At 37.1% G+C, this 15,426-nt stretch overlaps 1 protein-coding gene across 1 annotated transcript in view; it reads right to left on the bottom strand.

Moving 5' to 3' along the window:
- The window catches only part of ITGA1 (integrin subunit alpha 1), a 170,617-nt gene that overhangs the window by 137,911 nt on the left and 17,280 nt on the right, over positions 1–15,426 (bottom strand). The gene's annotated exons all lie outside the window — the stretch shown is intronic.

Here is a 15,426-nt window from a genome sequence, read left to right as displayed (position 1 = left end):
CCCTGGTGTGTGATGTTCCCCTTCCTGTGTCCAAGTGTTCTCATTGTTCAATTCCCACCTATGAGTGAGAACATGTGGTGTTTGGTTTTTTGTCCTTGCGACAGTTTGCTGAGAATGATGGTTTCCAGCTTCATCCATGTCCCTACAAAGGACATGAACTCATCATTTTTTAGACTGCATAGTACTCCATGGTGTATATGTGCCACATTAAAGTTCATATGGAATCAGAAAACAGCCCACATTGCCAAGTCAATCCTAAGCCAAAAGAACAAAGCTGGAGGCATCACGCTACCTGACTTCAAACTATACTACAAGGCTACAGTAACCAAAACAGCATGGTACTGGTACCAAAACAGAGATATAGATCAATGGAACAGAACAGAGCCCTCAGAAATAATGCCACATATCTACAACTATCTGATCTTTGACAAACCTGACAAAAACAACAAATGGGGAAAGGATTCCCTATTTAATAAATGCTGCTGGGAAAACTGGCTAGCCATATGGAGAAAGCTGAAACTGGATCCCTTCCTTACATCTTATACAAAAGTTAATTCAAGATGGATTAAAGACTTAAATGTTAGATCTAAAACCATAAAAACCCTAGAAGAAAACCTAGGCAATACCATTTAGGACATAGGCATGGGCAAGGACTTCATGTCGAAAACACCAAAAGCAATGGCAACAAAAGCCAAAATTGACAAATGGGATCTAATTAAACTCAAGAGCTTCTGCACAGCAAAAGAAGCTACCATCAGAGTGAATAGGCAACCTACAGAATGGCAGAATATTTTTGCGATCTACTCATCTGACAAAGGGCTAATATCCAGAATCTATAATGAACTCAAACAAATTTACAAGAAAAAAACAAACAACTCCATCAAAAAGTGGATGAAGGATATGAACAGACACTTCTCAAAAGAAGACATTTATGCAGCCAAAAAACACATGAAAAAATGCTCATCATCACTGGCCATCAGAGAAATGCAAATCAAAACCACAATGAGATACCATCTCACACTAGTTAGAATGGCGATCATTAAAAAGTCAGGAAACAACAGGTGCTGGAGAGGATGTGGAGAAATAGGAACACTTTTACACTGTCGGTGGAACTGTAAACTAGTTCAACCATTGTGGAAGTCAGTGCGGCGATTCCTCAGGGATCTAGAACTAGAAATACCATTTGACCCCACCATCCCATTACTGGGTATATACCCAAAGGATTATAAATCATGCTGCTATAAAGACACATGCACACGTATGTTTAATGCGGCACTATTCACAATAGCAAAGACTTGGAAGTGTGCCGTTTTCTATCTACAATTCTCTCCTTTGACTGTAACCATAGAGACGTGTGTTCCCAAGGGTACAGTACAGGAGGGAGTGGGGTCATCCAACTCACACAGGAATGAGATACGTGAGCAAAATAAACCATTGTGGTATGAAGTCACTGACATTTTAGGGTCTCTTAAGCTAGGTAATAGTGTTTACCTTGTTATTAGTCTTGCATAAAGGTTCTGATCCCTAGATACTCTCAAAATGGAATAGAATTAAAATTTATAAAATTAGAATATCAAAATGGTGAGGAATTAGATACCTTTCTAATGTATGTGTTGGTGCTGGATGCTTTGTCAAGGCACTGATTAAGTTGGCTTGCTCTGTTACTATGACAAAAAAAGAAATTAGTATTCTCTACTGATTTAAATTCTCTAATGGTCTAGACATTTCATTATTTGTAATCTCTTCCTGGAGAAAAAGAATCACCCAAAAACCATTTCTAAAAGGCATTGTTTAAGGTCAATGTGGGAAATAGTTATAAAACCACTGAGGGCTAAGCCTAACTAATTCAATCCCTGCGGGAAATTCCTTACAACACAATGGCTCAGATGCTGTCAGGTAAGTGATACTTGAATATACTTCCCAGGAAATTCACAGAATATTCTTGTGCAACAGAAGGAAATCCTGTCTTGGCCATTTCTGTAATGGATCTGAATCAAATTTCAGTATTTGTCTATCACAGAAAAACAGTAAACCCTAATGTGCAAATAAGCATATGTTAGAACTTCAAAAAGTAATAGTGAAATGTAGGCCAGTTACAATGTGATTTACACACCAGCAACTCAACAGAATACAGTTAGAGAACCATATCATTTTTTTTTCAACTCAGCAAGCCTTGATGCTAAAAGAATAGATGTATGTACTACAGTTGTGTTTATTTAATTGCTGAGTTAATCTAAGCATATACGTTCTTTTTCCTCTAGGTTAGTTATCTTAATTATGCCCAGTTTGTAAGCATACTCTATATCATGCTCTAGGCCAGGGGTCAACAAACTGTATCCTACAGACCAAATCCTGCCCACTACCTGCTTATGTAAATAAAGTTTTATGGGAAGACAATCATATCCTATTATTTACTATTGTCTGTGGCCCTGAGACCTGCTTTTGCCTTACAATGATAGAGTCAAGTAGTCACTACAGAGCTTGTGTGGCCAGCAAAAGCTAAAAACTTTACTATCTCTGACTCTTCACCAAAAATAGGTTGTCTGCTGATGCTCTAAATTTCACTGAAGCAAACTTTTAAAATATGTATATTATAATTTGCATATGCAAAGATACATATTTATAAATATATCTTTATAAGTCTGTACTATCTCAGTTTCCTATTCTTAAACTAATCAAAGGCAAGAAATAGGGTAAGATTCTGGTAGATGAAATAAATGTTATTCTGTCTGCATTATTTTTAATATTTGGTGCACTAAAGTACAATTGTATAATTTTGCAGATTTCTAGCCTTTCCTTGGAATGATATTTGTCTTCTCAATCCATTTTAGTTTCTTTGGAAGGAAGATAATCTCTATAAGGCCTGGGCATAAAAGCTTTGACAGTACCAATTTATTTTTACATTTCCTTAAAGAAGGAGCTTTAACAAAGCTTGTAACCAGATCACTCCTAGGCTACAGAGTTAACATTTATTGAACATATATTCAGTGTGCCAATTACTTACAGAAAGATTTCATAATTTAATCTTTATCCCTCCTTTACAAATGAGGCTCACGATGGCTAGTAATGCTCAAGGTCACAAAATCACTTAGTTATAGAATCCAGGACCTAGTTGTCTTGAAACCAAGCCCGGGACACTTTCTACTCTACCGCTTGTATTCAGCCCTTTTGTTATATTAAACTCAACTGACTTTTACAAAAAGAAAGAAAAACAAGTTTTGAAAAGATTAGCATCTTACTAGATTTAAGCCAGACTAAATGTTTAATGGAAAAAAATTCCTCAAATATGATTTCTTAGTGGATAGCATTGAAAGCTTTTGAATGTGTCAAGTTTGAATGGTTTTAAACTGTTCTAAATTGATTCCAAACTGACAAAGTTTACTACCCCCAGTGCTTCCATCTCCTTTGCTTTTAGGGTGCCAATTCTGTCAAGGCAAAGGAATCCAGCTGCTAGGTGATACCACTTGAAAATATTACTGCAAAGAAAACCCCCACCTGCTGTAGCCAGTCATAATACAGACAGACTTTTATTATTTTCCCTGTGTTTCTGAATAAAAGTGAAAAGGCCTGGAGGGGAATATACTCACTACTCTCCAGAAATGGCAGAGTGTTAGAAAAGTGCTCTGCTATCTTCCTGAGAAGGTTATACCTCAGGAATTCTGGGAGGAGATGTGCCAGGCAATGGGCCCTGAGACTGCTCCAACCCTCTGGATATGGCCACATGGTCCTTCGTTGGTAACCAGGACTCCAATCTCTAAGAGTGGTATGGCCAGAATAGCTAATGGTGGACCTATTCCACATTCCTTCAGCCTGTGAGTGAGCTCTTGACTAACAAAATGTCCATTCAGTAGCCCCCAGCCTCCCTATCCCTCCGTAAGAATGAAAGTTTCTAGTGTGTTTATGTGGGTTGGGGGCAACATGAAGACTTCATGTCATGGCTGGGAACAATTGTTTTTAGATTAATAAAAATAAACACTAACTTCATGGTTTAAACCTGTGACTGTGAGTGGCTAACATTGAACTATCTCTAAAACATGGTTAATTTTCACCTTTCTCATAAAGAAATGATCTTTATTTGAAAACAAGAATATTTGTTCTATTTCTGCTGGCATATTGGTTTCCCTTCTGAATTTAAAATACGCTCAATGTGCATGGATATATATTAAGTTCCAAAAAGATTAAGTTTAAATTTAGCATATAAAATAGGTAAAACGTTTGGAGCATTTACTGTGGACCAGGCATTATAAAAAGAGTTAATGATCTCAATCAATTAAAAAAACACAATAGGTTGTAACTTAGTTTGCAGGTGAGGAAACTTCAGTAAGTCACCTCAATAATCAGTGTTAGATATTAGACTCAGCTGGTGTAATTCCACAGCCTTTCCCCTTTGCCACTACTTACTACTGTCTCCCTGTTGTATGTTACCCCTGTCATCAAGGAGTTTTTGTGACTTAGTTTTTGTTTAGTTATACATTTTAAATTAAGCTTCCTTAATTTATTAAGATTATAAACTCAGTTGTAGTTACTTATTACTAATTTTATTTTCTAAGAGAATCTCACATTATCTAATTGCATCACAGCCCAACTACTATTACTGTAAGGATGTCTTACAATTAGGCACCTTCTTGAAGTAACATTATTTTAAGATATAAGAATCATCTGGAAAAGATGATTGCTAAGTAGACATTCATTTATATTCAAGGCTATTGTTGAAAGACTTAGACCAGTGTTTTCCAAACATAGGGAAGGAGATCCCTATTCCATTTGTTGGAATGGAGCCCTTCTCCATTCTTCCAACAAAGGCTCCAGAACTAGAGCCAAGACCAACCCTGGGAAGGAATACGTTCACCAGGCTCCTCCCAACATCTACCCAGGCAAAGATCTCTCCTGCCCAAGCCAGTCATGGCTAGGGAAGTAGGAAAGTTGAATATCAGGATGTAGGGTTGCTAGATACTCAATTACATTTGAATTTCAAATAAACAGCAAGTAAATTTTTAGAATAAGTATGTCCCATTCACTATTTTGAATGTTTTATAATAAGTATGTCTCCTTTACTGTTTTCCCCCATCCCAGGCTCCCAAAACCTAGCAATCCTAGAAAAGTAGGAGAGAAACACTGGCTATATTTTTATATTTTTAACTTTGGCTCACCTCCAAATTTATATTTTACTTTAGTAGAGTAAAAAACGTGGTGGATCTTGTTTTTTTGATTAAATGTTTTTGGCCTACCCTGCTTAGCATTTGGTGCCCAGCAGGAAATCTGGATATATTTGCTAGCTGATTTTTCTCCTCCTCTTCCATATTTGAAGTTTGACAGCTGGATTGGAAAACAATGTTTAGGCTAAAGACAAGTGTGTGTTGGGAGTGGGGAAGTACATCATTATCTTCCTCTTTCCTGACTTCTATTTCATTCTAGAACCAAATGTCAGCTAAGGAAAAGCACAGATAAGAGATGTAAGTGGCCTGAGGTGACCCCAGGAAGCCCTGAGTCTGTAGAAACTGAGTTTCCTGTACTTCCGTGATGCATCAGGACTAATATCAAATTCCTGGTTGAAATTTTCCTAGGCTGAAAATTTAGAGACTGATAAACTTGTAGTATTTAAATGAGCCATTTAAAATCTACCAATTGGACTGATTCTTTTTCCTTTTTTTTTTTTTAATACCTCTCAGAAGGTGCAGAGGACTAATTCTCTCTGATTGTTGGGCAATCAGATACCTGTCCAAATATCAGGAGCTTATGAGCAAACTGAAGCCAGGTTTAAGGTAATTTATTCAGAAAAAAAGTCAGATAAAAGGAAAAATAGTTTTGTATTACTCAACTAATTTATATGATTAGGTAATTTATAGGATTGTGCTTTTTTCTAAGCAGATATGAAGCCTGAAAGGGATGCACTTTGTTTTCCTAACAAATTGGCATCTCTGATGAGGAACATTAAGTGTTAAAAACTCATTGTGGGCTCGCACAGTGCTCACACCTGTAATCCCAGCACTTTGGGAGCCTGAGGTAGGCAGATCACCTGAGGTTAGAAGTTTGAGACCAGCCTGGTCAACATGGGAAAAACCCGCCTATACAAAAATTAGCTGGGTGAGGTGTTGCATGCCTGTGGTCCTAGCCACTTGGGAGGCTAAGGAACAAGAATCGCTTGAACCCAGGATGCTGAGGTTGCAGTGAGCTGAGATCGTGCCACTGCACTCCAGCCTGGGTGACAGAGCGAGACTCTGTCTCAAAACCAAACAAACAAACCAAAAAACAACTCATTGTGAATTAAATCCTGATACTAAAGAGAAGTGAAATCAGTCCTACAGTGCTACATAAAATAGTGATAATGTCATCAGGATCTGGAGTCCTGCCAGTCCAGGCTCAGCACGACCATTGTTTCTTCCAGCAAGTGGCTAAGCTGGGAATTGAACAATGCCAGTCTGACAGCAAGGTACTAATAACAGCACAGTGTACCAGTTCCCCTAATACCAATGCAATGGCTGGCTTTGCAAGGTATTTGGTAAATGTTAGTTCTCTTACTTCAACTTCTTTAAAATGGTTAGCGAATATTTTCTTTTGTTTTGGCTACCTAGAATCCACAAACTCCTCCTGGTTAGGGAAGGTACATAGGAGATGTGGATGAGAGGAGGAGATGTAGGCATATAGAATAGTCCGTTATCCTGCTCCTGGTTCATAGAATGTGGGCATGTGACCTTTCAATAGCCAATCTGATTTTCACACTCAGAGATTATTCTCAGAAGCTCTGGTTGAGTCTCCCAGAAGCCCCAGTGTATTGGTGATGGTTGTCTGGGGGTGGCTATTCCATCAGATGCATTGCCTTACACAGGTGATTTCTATAGCAGGGTTCTGACTGTGCCTCCCCTCTTTGTTCCTATCTGAGCCTCTTTACCTTCTTCCAGAAAATTTCTTCATTTCTTGTATTCTCAGACTTGGTTCCTGTTGTTTGCAAGTAACTGAGAAATAGTAAGATAATTGTATTCTGTTTATGACTTATATATGGCTGAAACACCCAGGCTGAGCAGTTAAGGAGATTCAAATCATAATTAACAGGTACCATAGGAACTAAGATGATTAAATGGAGGGAAGGATAATACCTAACATCTAACCTAATAGCTAATATTAATTTTACTTGATTGGAAGTTTAATGAGGGTCATGGCTGCTATAGAACCAGCCTCAAGGATGAGTTTCTGTGGTTTCCATAAGCAGAGTCAGGACCTCCCAGCATTCTGTGTGCACTCAGTGGTATCCTTGAAGAGGTTACTATTCCTGGCATGAACATTATAGTTGAAATGTGCTGTTCTGTACTCCTCTTCATTTGTGTGTATAACTCACAAAAGTGGGTCTTTCACCAAATTTAAAGAAATAAAAATATTATAAAGACAGAGAACCATCTGGGTTGCCTGTCTCATGTTGAGGGGAACTCTGGACTGAGTGGGTCCACTTGTTCTGGTTTGAACACAATCTCTGACAGACAGCTTTGGTAGAGAGAGATTTATGTTAGGAACAGGCATGAGGCAGATCTTCTGCATCATATTTCCATGGCTGATCTGTTGCCCAAGTGGTATATTTGGCAAAAAAAAAAAAAAAAAAAAAAAGCAATAAGAAGGAACAAAATGAACTTAAATTGAGCTCTTAGGAATTTTCAGGTATTTTGCTTACATCATATCATTTATTCCTTGCAACTCTGTGAGAGCAGTTTTATCATTTTTTCCATTTTACAAATTGAAGCTCACAAAGCTAAGTTTGAGGATCATAAAGGTAACATGACTTGCCCAAGGTCACAGAGCTCACCTGTGGGAGATCCAAGATTTTCTAGTCCAGAGCTAATGTCCTTACATACCGGATAAGTGAAAAACATTCAAAGGGTGCCCAGATCCAAGTACCATCTCCTGAGGTGATTCTAGCCAATTGTAACGTCTTCCTGTTCTCAGTGATATTAGCTTTTAATCTTTGTAACATGTGTGATTTTTGTGTCTTGTCTTACACAATTCTTGCACCCCAAAATGATTATAAGCTTCAAGAAGTGGGTGGGATCTGGGTTCTCTACCTTTCTGTAGGCCCTCTCCCATTGTATTTAGCAACACATATGCATGTAAATGGCATCAATAAATATTCACAAATTGATCAGTTTTGGTACTAATTGTGAATTTATGATAGTAATTTAAAAATACATAAATGTATAGACAAATCCCACAGTGAGGCATTAAAGCTAAAGAAATACATTCCCCTCAACTTTATAAAGTTGCCTTTTCAGAATGTCTATGTCCATCTCTTTTCTTAACCAGACAGCTGATTGGTATTGTGGTCACAGGACACATTAAACCTAATAGTCCTACTCAGTGATGACACTCTTGGTTTAACCTGGCTGCAGATAAGAAGCACCTGAGGAGCTTTTAAAATGTACAGATGCCTGGGATCCTTTCCCAAATATTCTGACTTAGTTGAGGTAGGGCTCAGGCATCACTATGATTTTAAAACTCCCTAGGTGATTGGTGCTGCCTGGTTTGAGAAACCTCTAGCCAAATGGAAAGTGCATTCCAGTAAAAATAGAGACTTGTTTTTTCTCATTGCCTATTTCTTTGGGAGAGTGAGCAAAGTTGATAGGAGAGGAAAATAACAAGAAGAAAAGTGGCAGGACCCTGCAACTTGGCATGCCATTGAAATGTGGCAAACTATTAAAAAATATTTGTGAACCTCAAGATTTTCATGCACGTATTGACAAAGTGGTTTAAACAATTGTCCTACCACCCTATGTTCAAATTTAAAGTCCCCCAACAACTTTAAAAATAGGGGAGTGTTTGGCAAAGCATTCCAAATAAATGACCCTCAGCTCTGGAATTTGCTCCTTCTAGCAGGCTGCTCTCCTTAGTAGTCAGCCAAACCCCAAATCTGGCAGCTTTTAAAATAGGGTGCAAAAAAGATTCTTTTTAAACCTGAGAGTCACTAAAAGATTTATTTTACTGGAAAGACATGATCTCAAAAATAACAAGCAATTATTGTTACTGCACCAAGTAGAATCAGATATCCGCAGGAGAGATTATGAAATCAAGAGCCACCCTTCTTTGCTCATTCTGCAGATGAAGAAACCAACTCTCGAAAAGATGAAATTATTTCCTTAAGTCACACAACCTAGTGGCAGGGCCTGGTCTCATGAGTCATGGGCCAGTTCTCACACAATATCCTCTGAGAATGACATGGATGATTTCTTCCTTGTATCATACTTGGTTATTCACAAATGCAATGTTCTTGCAAATGTTAATATTATAATCTTTGGTAATTGTAGCAAATAATTGTTGAATTATTTTGTAATTTTTGGTGTGCAACATCCTTTGCAAAGTCCTAAATTTCATACAAATGTGAAAGCTGGTTGTGCTACTTCCTTGATCCTCACAATTAAAATTTCTAATTCATCCAGAAGAACATATGTGAATCAGTATGAAATACAAATCTAAGAATTTTAAATTTACAACAAACCATTATAAAAAGGCCTTGACCTTCTCCACATTTCCTACCTACTTACCTGTTTCCCATTATATTTTATTCTGACCTAGGGAAAGTACAGGATCAGAGATAAAGGTGAAAATAATTCCCAGAAAGACAGGAAAAATTTGAACACTTATTAAGCTCTATTAAGTTTTAGATAAGGAGTTAGGCCCAGAGTGAGAAATTTACTGTGGTGATAACAAACTCATTCTCTTGAAAATCTACTAGTGCACTTAATGAGGCAGATAGTGAATTTTGCATCAGTTCTTTGCACTTTCCCACATTCCACATGCTATCCCATTTCCTTCCAGTTCAGGCTGAGAACAGACTGACACACAAAGGGTCAGAGAACTATTGCCAGAGTTCATTCCTCCTCACAAAATAGATTGTGGTTTTTTTCTCCCTTCTGCAGAAAATGTTCTTTCCTTCTACCACACCCAATCCATGTTGGACATTTAATAAAATGAACAACTTAAGAGAGAAGTTATTTTTGTTTGTTAAAGGTGTTTTCCTGAGTTTTACAACGAAATATAAAATGTTGAATAAGAAAATAGAAAAGACCCCAGTGGGTCTTTCTAGTGTCCGGCCCCAGGGCCTTCCCCAGGCCCCAGCTAGCTCCCTGTCACTTCTTTATTCCTGACTTCAGTCTCCAGAGGTCAGTTTCCCTTTCCCTGAGGTGGCTGCCACCAACCAGTTAATCCTGGACATTCTTTCTTCCAGGAATGGCTGTGGAAAGGGACAGAATACCTCAAACTCCCCTGTCACCATCCCCATCTTTGCTGTCCTAAAAACGAAAGAAGCTAAGCTTCCTTTTCTGGTTTAACCAGTCAGTGCTTAGTCATGTAAGAAACGCAGAGGAGACAACAAAAACATGGATACTATTATACAAAGTTTCCACAATCTTTCAGAGTCCTTTCAGTCATGGTCCCTGGTCAGTATTTGATTTTCATTTTCTTATGAGGGTAGGAGGTAATGGAATCTCCTTCTCCACGATGTCTCCTCTCAGGTTTGTTGACTCCACAGTAAATATTTAACATTTAGAGAGATCAGGGATTACAGAGACCACTCTGTAGAAGAAAAATATTACCAAAGTAAAGTTGAGGCCAGGTGCAGTGGCTCATGCCTGTAATCCCACTTGGGGAGGACAAGATGGGCAGATCACTTGAGGTCAGGAATTTGAGACCAACCTGGCCAACATGGTGAAACCCTGTCTCTACTAAAAATATGACAACTAGCTGGGTGTGGTGGCACGCACCTGTAATCCCCAGCTACTGGGGAGGGTGAGGCACGAGAATTGCTTGAACCCAGGAGGCAGAGGTGCAGTGAGCCAAGATCAGACCACTGCACTCCAGCCTGGGGGATAGAGCAAGACTCTTGTCTCCAAAAAAAAAAAAGAAAAAAAAAAAGTAAAGTTGAGAGGCCTTAAAAGAGGAATGTTCTCAGGTCCCTTCACCTGATCTCTCTAGAAACTAATGGAATATCAGTGTGGGCTTCTGGAACTTGCCAGTTTAAACTCTGGGAATACCACCTCACTAAAGTCAGGCTGAGTAGGAGCCCTCTGAGCTCCCATGTTCCTGTGCCAGATTGCACTGCTATTACTACTGCTTTACCATTTGTTCCCCATTGTAGATTGTGTTTTTTTGCAAGGAAGAGACTGTGATCTTTCTTTACTTCTGATCACTGGGGGCTATTAGAGTCCCTGTCACATAGTAGATACTTAGTACATGATTTTCAGAATAATGAAATGGTTCTCAGAAGAAGAAAGGCAGGAAGAATTCCCTATAGGGAAATATAAATACTTCTCCAGGGAATGAACAAGACTTCAAAACTGAGTTTGAGTCTCAGCAATGCTGCTCAGAGAAAATCTGCCTTGCCACAAGATGATAATTTGATAAATAAGGAGGGTATAAGGCATTTTTGAATCTTGCATTGTTCCTTGTTCCTCTACTCCAAATGACTCAATATGAATAGGTGACAAAAAATAGGTGACATTGGAATCGGATATATCAAACAGGAATGTGGACCCTGTGAAAAACTCCTATTGTGTTTGAGCAAGTTACCAACCCTCTCTGGGCTGGTTTAAATCTGTAACATGAAGTAACTAGGTCTGATGATATATAAAGTTCCTTACAGCTTTAACCTCTTATGATTCTAAGTGATTCAGAGCCATGTACTGAAATGTATTTTAAGCTTCCTCTTCAAACTCATCAAACAAAAAAAAAAAAAAAAGAAAGAAAGAAAAAGAAAAAAAGAATTATACCATAGTCAACAACACACTTGGGGAGGAAAAATAAACTATAAATTATGGTCATCAGATCAAATGAGCTAAAACACAAGATTAAAATGTTTTCTATCCACAGAACAATTTTTCACAATGGTGTCAAACAAAAAGTTCTAGTCAATGTTTACACTAGGATTTGATGAAAAATTCCAGACATCAAACTTCTGGAACGTAGACCTGAACTCAGAAGGACCTCCTATCTCTGAATAAATTGTACAACTAAAATCTATTGGGATTTTTTTCCTTAACAAAAATTCATCCTTCAACAATTATCTGAGTTTTATTACTGAGACTATTAAGGCATAGTAAAACTCTGGTTATCCGGAACAGTCATTCTAGGTATGACAGCTAAAGATGTTTTAAAGTACCACTATTTTTGGATGAAAATCATTGAAAGACATTACATTTGACTTCTTTAACAGAATACACTGAATGTAATTTAATCTTTTCCTCAATGTGAATACCAGGTACTGGTATTGTCCTCAGTAACATCCTCAAGCCCCAGTGAAATACTCTATAATACTCTAGGCTTTTTTTCTTTTGACAGTGTTTCAGGATCCACTCCCACTAGCAGCTGTCACTTTTAACTGCTGTCAATTCTGTCAACTTGGCCACTTGTGGTCATCTCCTGCTGATATCTAATTTCTAGATTAAAGGCAGGGACAACTGTCTTAATTCATCCTTGCATACCCAGGGGTAGCATAGTTCTAGCTACTTAAGGTGAGTCATTAAAAAAAAGTTTATTGAAATAGTGCATGACTTAATTGTAGGTTTAACATTAAACAACAAAAAAAGCTTGCTGAAACTAGGTGTGAAATGACAATAAATGGATGCTGGGTAACGCTTGAGGGGATTGCTTTAATACATAGATTTACCGCATTTTCTCTGCTGTTTCTAATTCTCCACTATGATCCAGGTAGATTAGAGGACCACAGGATTGAGTTCCTGATTTTTCATGAGAGATGACAAAATAATAGAAAACATAAAAAATGATTGCATGCATAAACTTTGGCTGATTATATAAAACTTAGTGTCATCAAATAATTTATTTTTATTTTTAGATACATGTTTGCCTACTCCAAACTGAAAGCTGAGAAGAACCGGCATTCTTAGTTTTTTTAGGGTGGTAGCTGAGGGGGCACCTCATCACACCCACAGCTATGTTATTTTGGATAAATTATTTAATCGTCTTTAATTTCATTTTTTTTGCATCAGAAAATAGTAATGACAAAACCCTTCTAACTGGATTCTTGAAAGACTAATGCATTTTAAAGCACTTACCATAAGACCTGACACTGAATAAGCACACAGTTACTTTTGTTATAACAGGTTGTCCATTCCTGGAGTGGGGACAGTAGTATCAATCCTGGGCAAAGCCAGGCAATATGACTGCCAAAACATTTTGCTCTTGTATTTGCTACTTGGCAAATACTGCTCTTGCGTCAGTATTGGGTGTTTTGAAAACAAATGTGGCACCCAAATAGAAATAAGTTTTAAATTCCTTAAATCTCTGACATTATAGAAAACAGGCACTTCCATTGAACTAACATTCTAAAGAATGGGGTTTTAATGTAGGCAATTTTAGGAAATAAAGAAAGGAAATTTAAAAGAAGACTGACATCCAAGTCTCCACAACTTATCATAAATGTTATCATCCTTAGCACTGAAATCTGAAAATTTAAGACCTTCCCATATCAATGCCAATTATTACAGAGTTAAAATATTCATTGTAAAAGCAAACACTGTAGCCTCAAATTTGTATGCAACTATACTACTACACACAAAGGTGTTTGTCCTTACAGAAACTCATTGGTTTTTCAATTTAAATTAAAACATTCATAATATTCCAATTTATTAATCAGTGTTATTTATCACAACACAATATAATAACATGTTACCAAAAATAGAGATATTAAATACTGCAATAGTTATTTTACAGATTATTCTTGGAAATTTAGAAATAATACTGTAACATGTGGATGAGAATACAGATGGTGATATACATCACACACTTCCTAAAAAGGACTAATTCTTACTATATAAAGAAAAACAATGAATGAGACTTTATCATCTCCACTGAAGAAGGTATCTCCATTAACAAATACCTTCTCCCAATGTTTTTGAATGGTATTTTTAACCTAAATAAATATCTCTTTACGGAACTTGGTCAATTTTTTTATTTCTAAGTGAAGTTAGTAACTCCGGATTGTTCTCCTTGTTAAATCCAACACTACTACTACAGGTTTTATTTTCTAACAGCTTCATTAGCTGCATTTTTGACTTCTAAATCTTTTCCTAAAAAGGCATAATTGTTTCACAAAAATATTATAATTGCATCCTAGATCCTTTATAAATCATGTTGGCTGTGTATAACACTTTTATACTAAATTTCTAAATCAATTCATAAGAGATACATATAATACATTAGGAAAATCTTGAAGAGCATTTTTCTAAAATACTAAATCTCTTAGCGTATATAAACTGAATCACACCACAAAGTTTAAATATGCTGACATCCATTGGAAGAAAATTATTTTACTGAGCATTTTATCAACTTTATTAGAATTAATAGTTCTTTCTTAAGTTGCTCTTCAGCTCTTCACTTTAGTTGTGCTTCACTGCTGGAGAATTCATTTACTTAAACATGATATACCAGCAAAATTGTGCGCTGGTCAAAATCAATTTTTGAAGTAAATTATTTTCAAATCATTAAGAAAGATGTAAATCAAACTGCAAAATTGATGCCACAGTTCAGACTCTTGTGGTTCTTCAGGGAATAAAAGGGGATGTGTATCTCTGATTTGTCTGGTGAGACAAATCAGAGATACTATGTTAAGATGGGGAGCACAAGGCTATGGGGTCCACTAGCAGTAACTGGTTGGCCTGAATGAGATATAGCTTGCTAATTCCTGCACTATGGGAATCCTGAAAAAATCTTTTAGTAAATTTAACCACCACTGCATAAAACATTTTTTTAATTACCATTTTTAAAGTTACATTTTGTGTCATCATCTCTCCCACCACTCAAGAAATCTGAGATTTACCTTTGGATTCTACTTTTTTCCATAACTCTAAACAGCAATCTGCAGTCATGTCCTTTTGATCCCATCTCTTAATATTTCCTTTTGACTTCTGTTCATTCCTATTGCAAGGAACATTATCGCTGCCTTTGATAAGGCCATTATCATTTTTCTCTCGTATCTTCCTAATATGCATTTTTTTAACCAGTCTTCCTGCCTCCAGTCTTGCCTCCTCCAATTGATCCTTGATGCTGCCAAAGAGTGGTATTTGTGAAATGCAGTTTAGCACGCTGCTTAAACTTTGTAACTGTTTCTCCTAATGGTCAAACCCAAACTCCTCCTTGTAGCACGGAGGTTCTTAGGTGATTAGCACACTTCCCCTCCCCATCTTCCCACTTAATTTCTCCATATTTCTTCTTCCCATTTTAGGTAAACTTTCTGGTCCTTGCTATAAAGTTTCTCCTAAAAGTCACCCCTTTCAGCACTGTGTCCTTTTACACACTTTGTACAAGTTACTTCTAACAGTGATTTGCTTACATGTTTGTCTTCCCCACATCTAGCCCAGTGACTGGTTCAAAAAAGGCACTAAAAAAATGGATAAAATTAAATATATTACTCTTAATGATTAGTGTAATATAAAT

Source organism: Pongo abelii, chromosome 4 (genome assembly GCF_028885655.2).
Source record: "Pongo abelii isolate AG06213 chromosome 4, NHGRI_mPonAbe1-v2.0_pri, whole genome shotgun sequence".
Lineage (NCBI taxonomy): Eukaryota > Metazoa > Chordata > Mammalia > Primates > Hominidae > Pongo > Pongo abelii.
The sequence above is the reverse complement of the archived record's forward strand: the minus strand, read 5'-3'. Positions and strand labels throughout refer to the sequence as shown.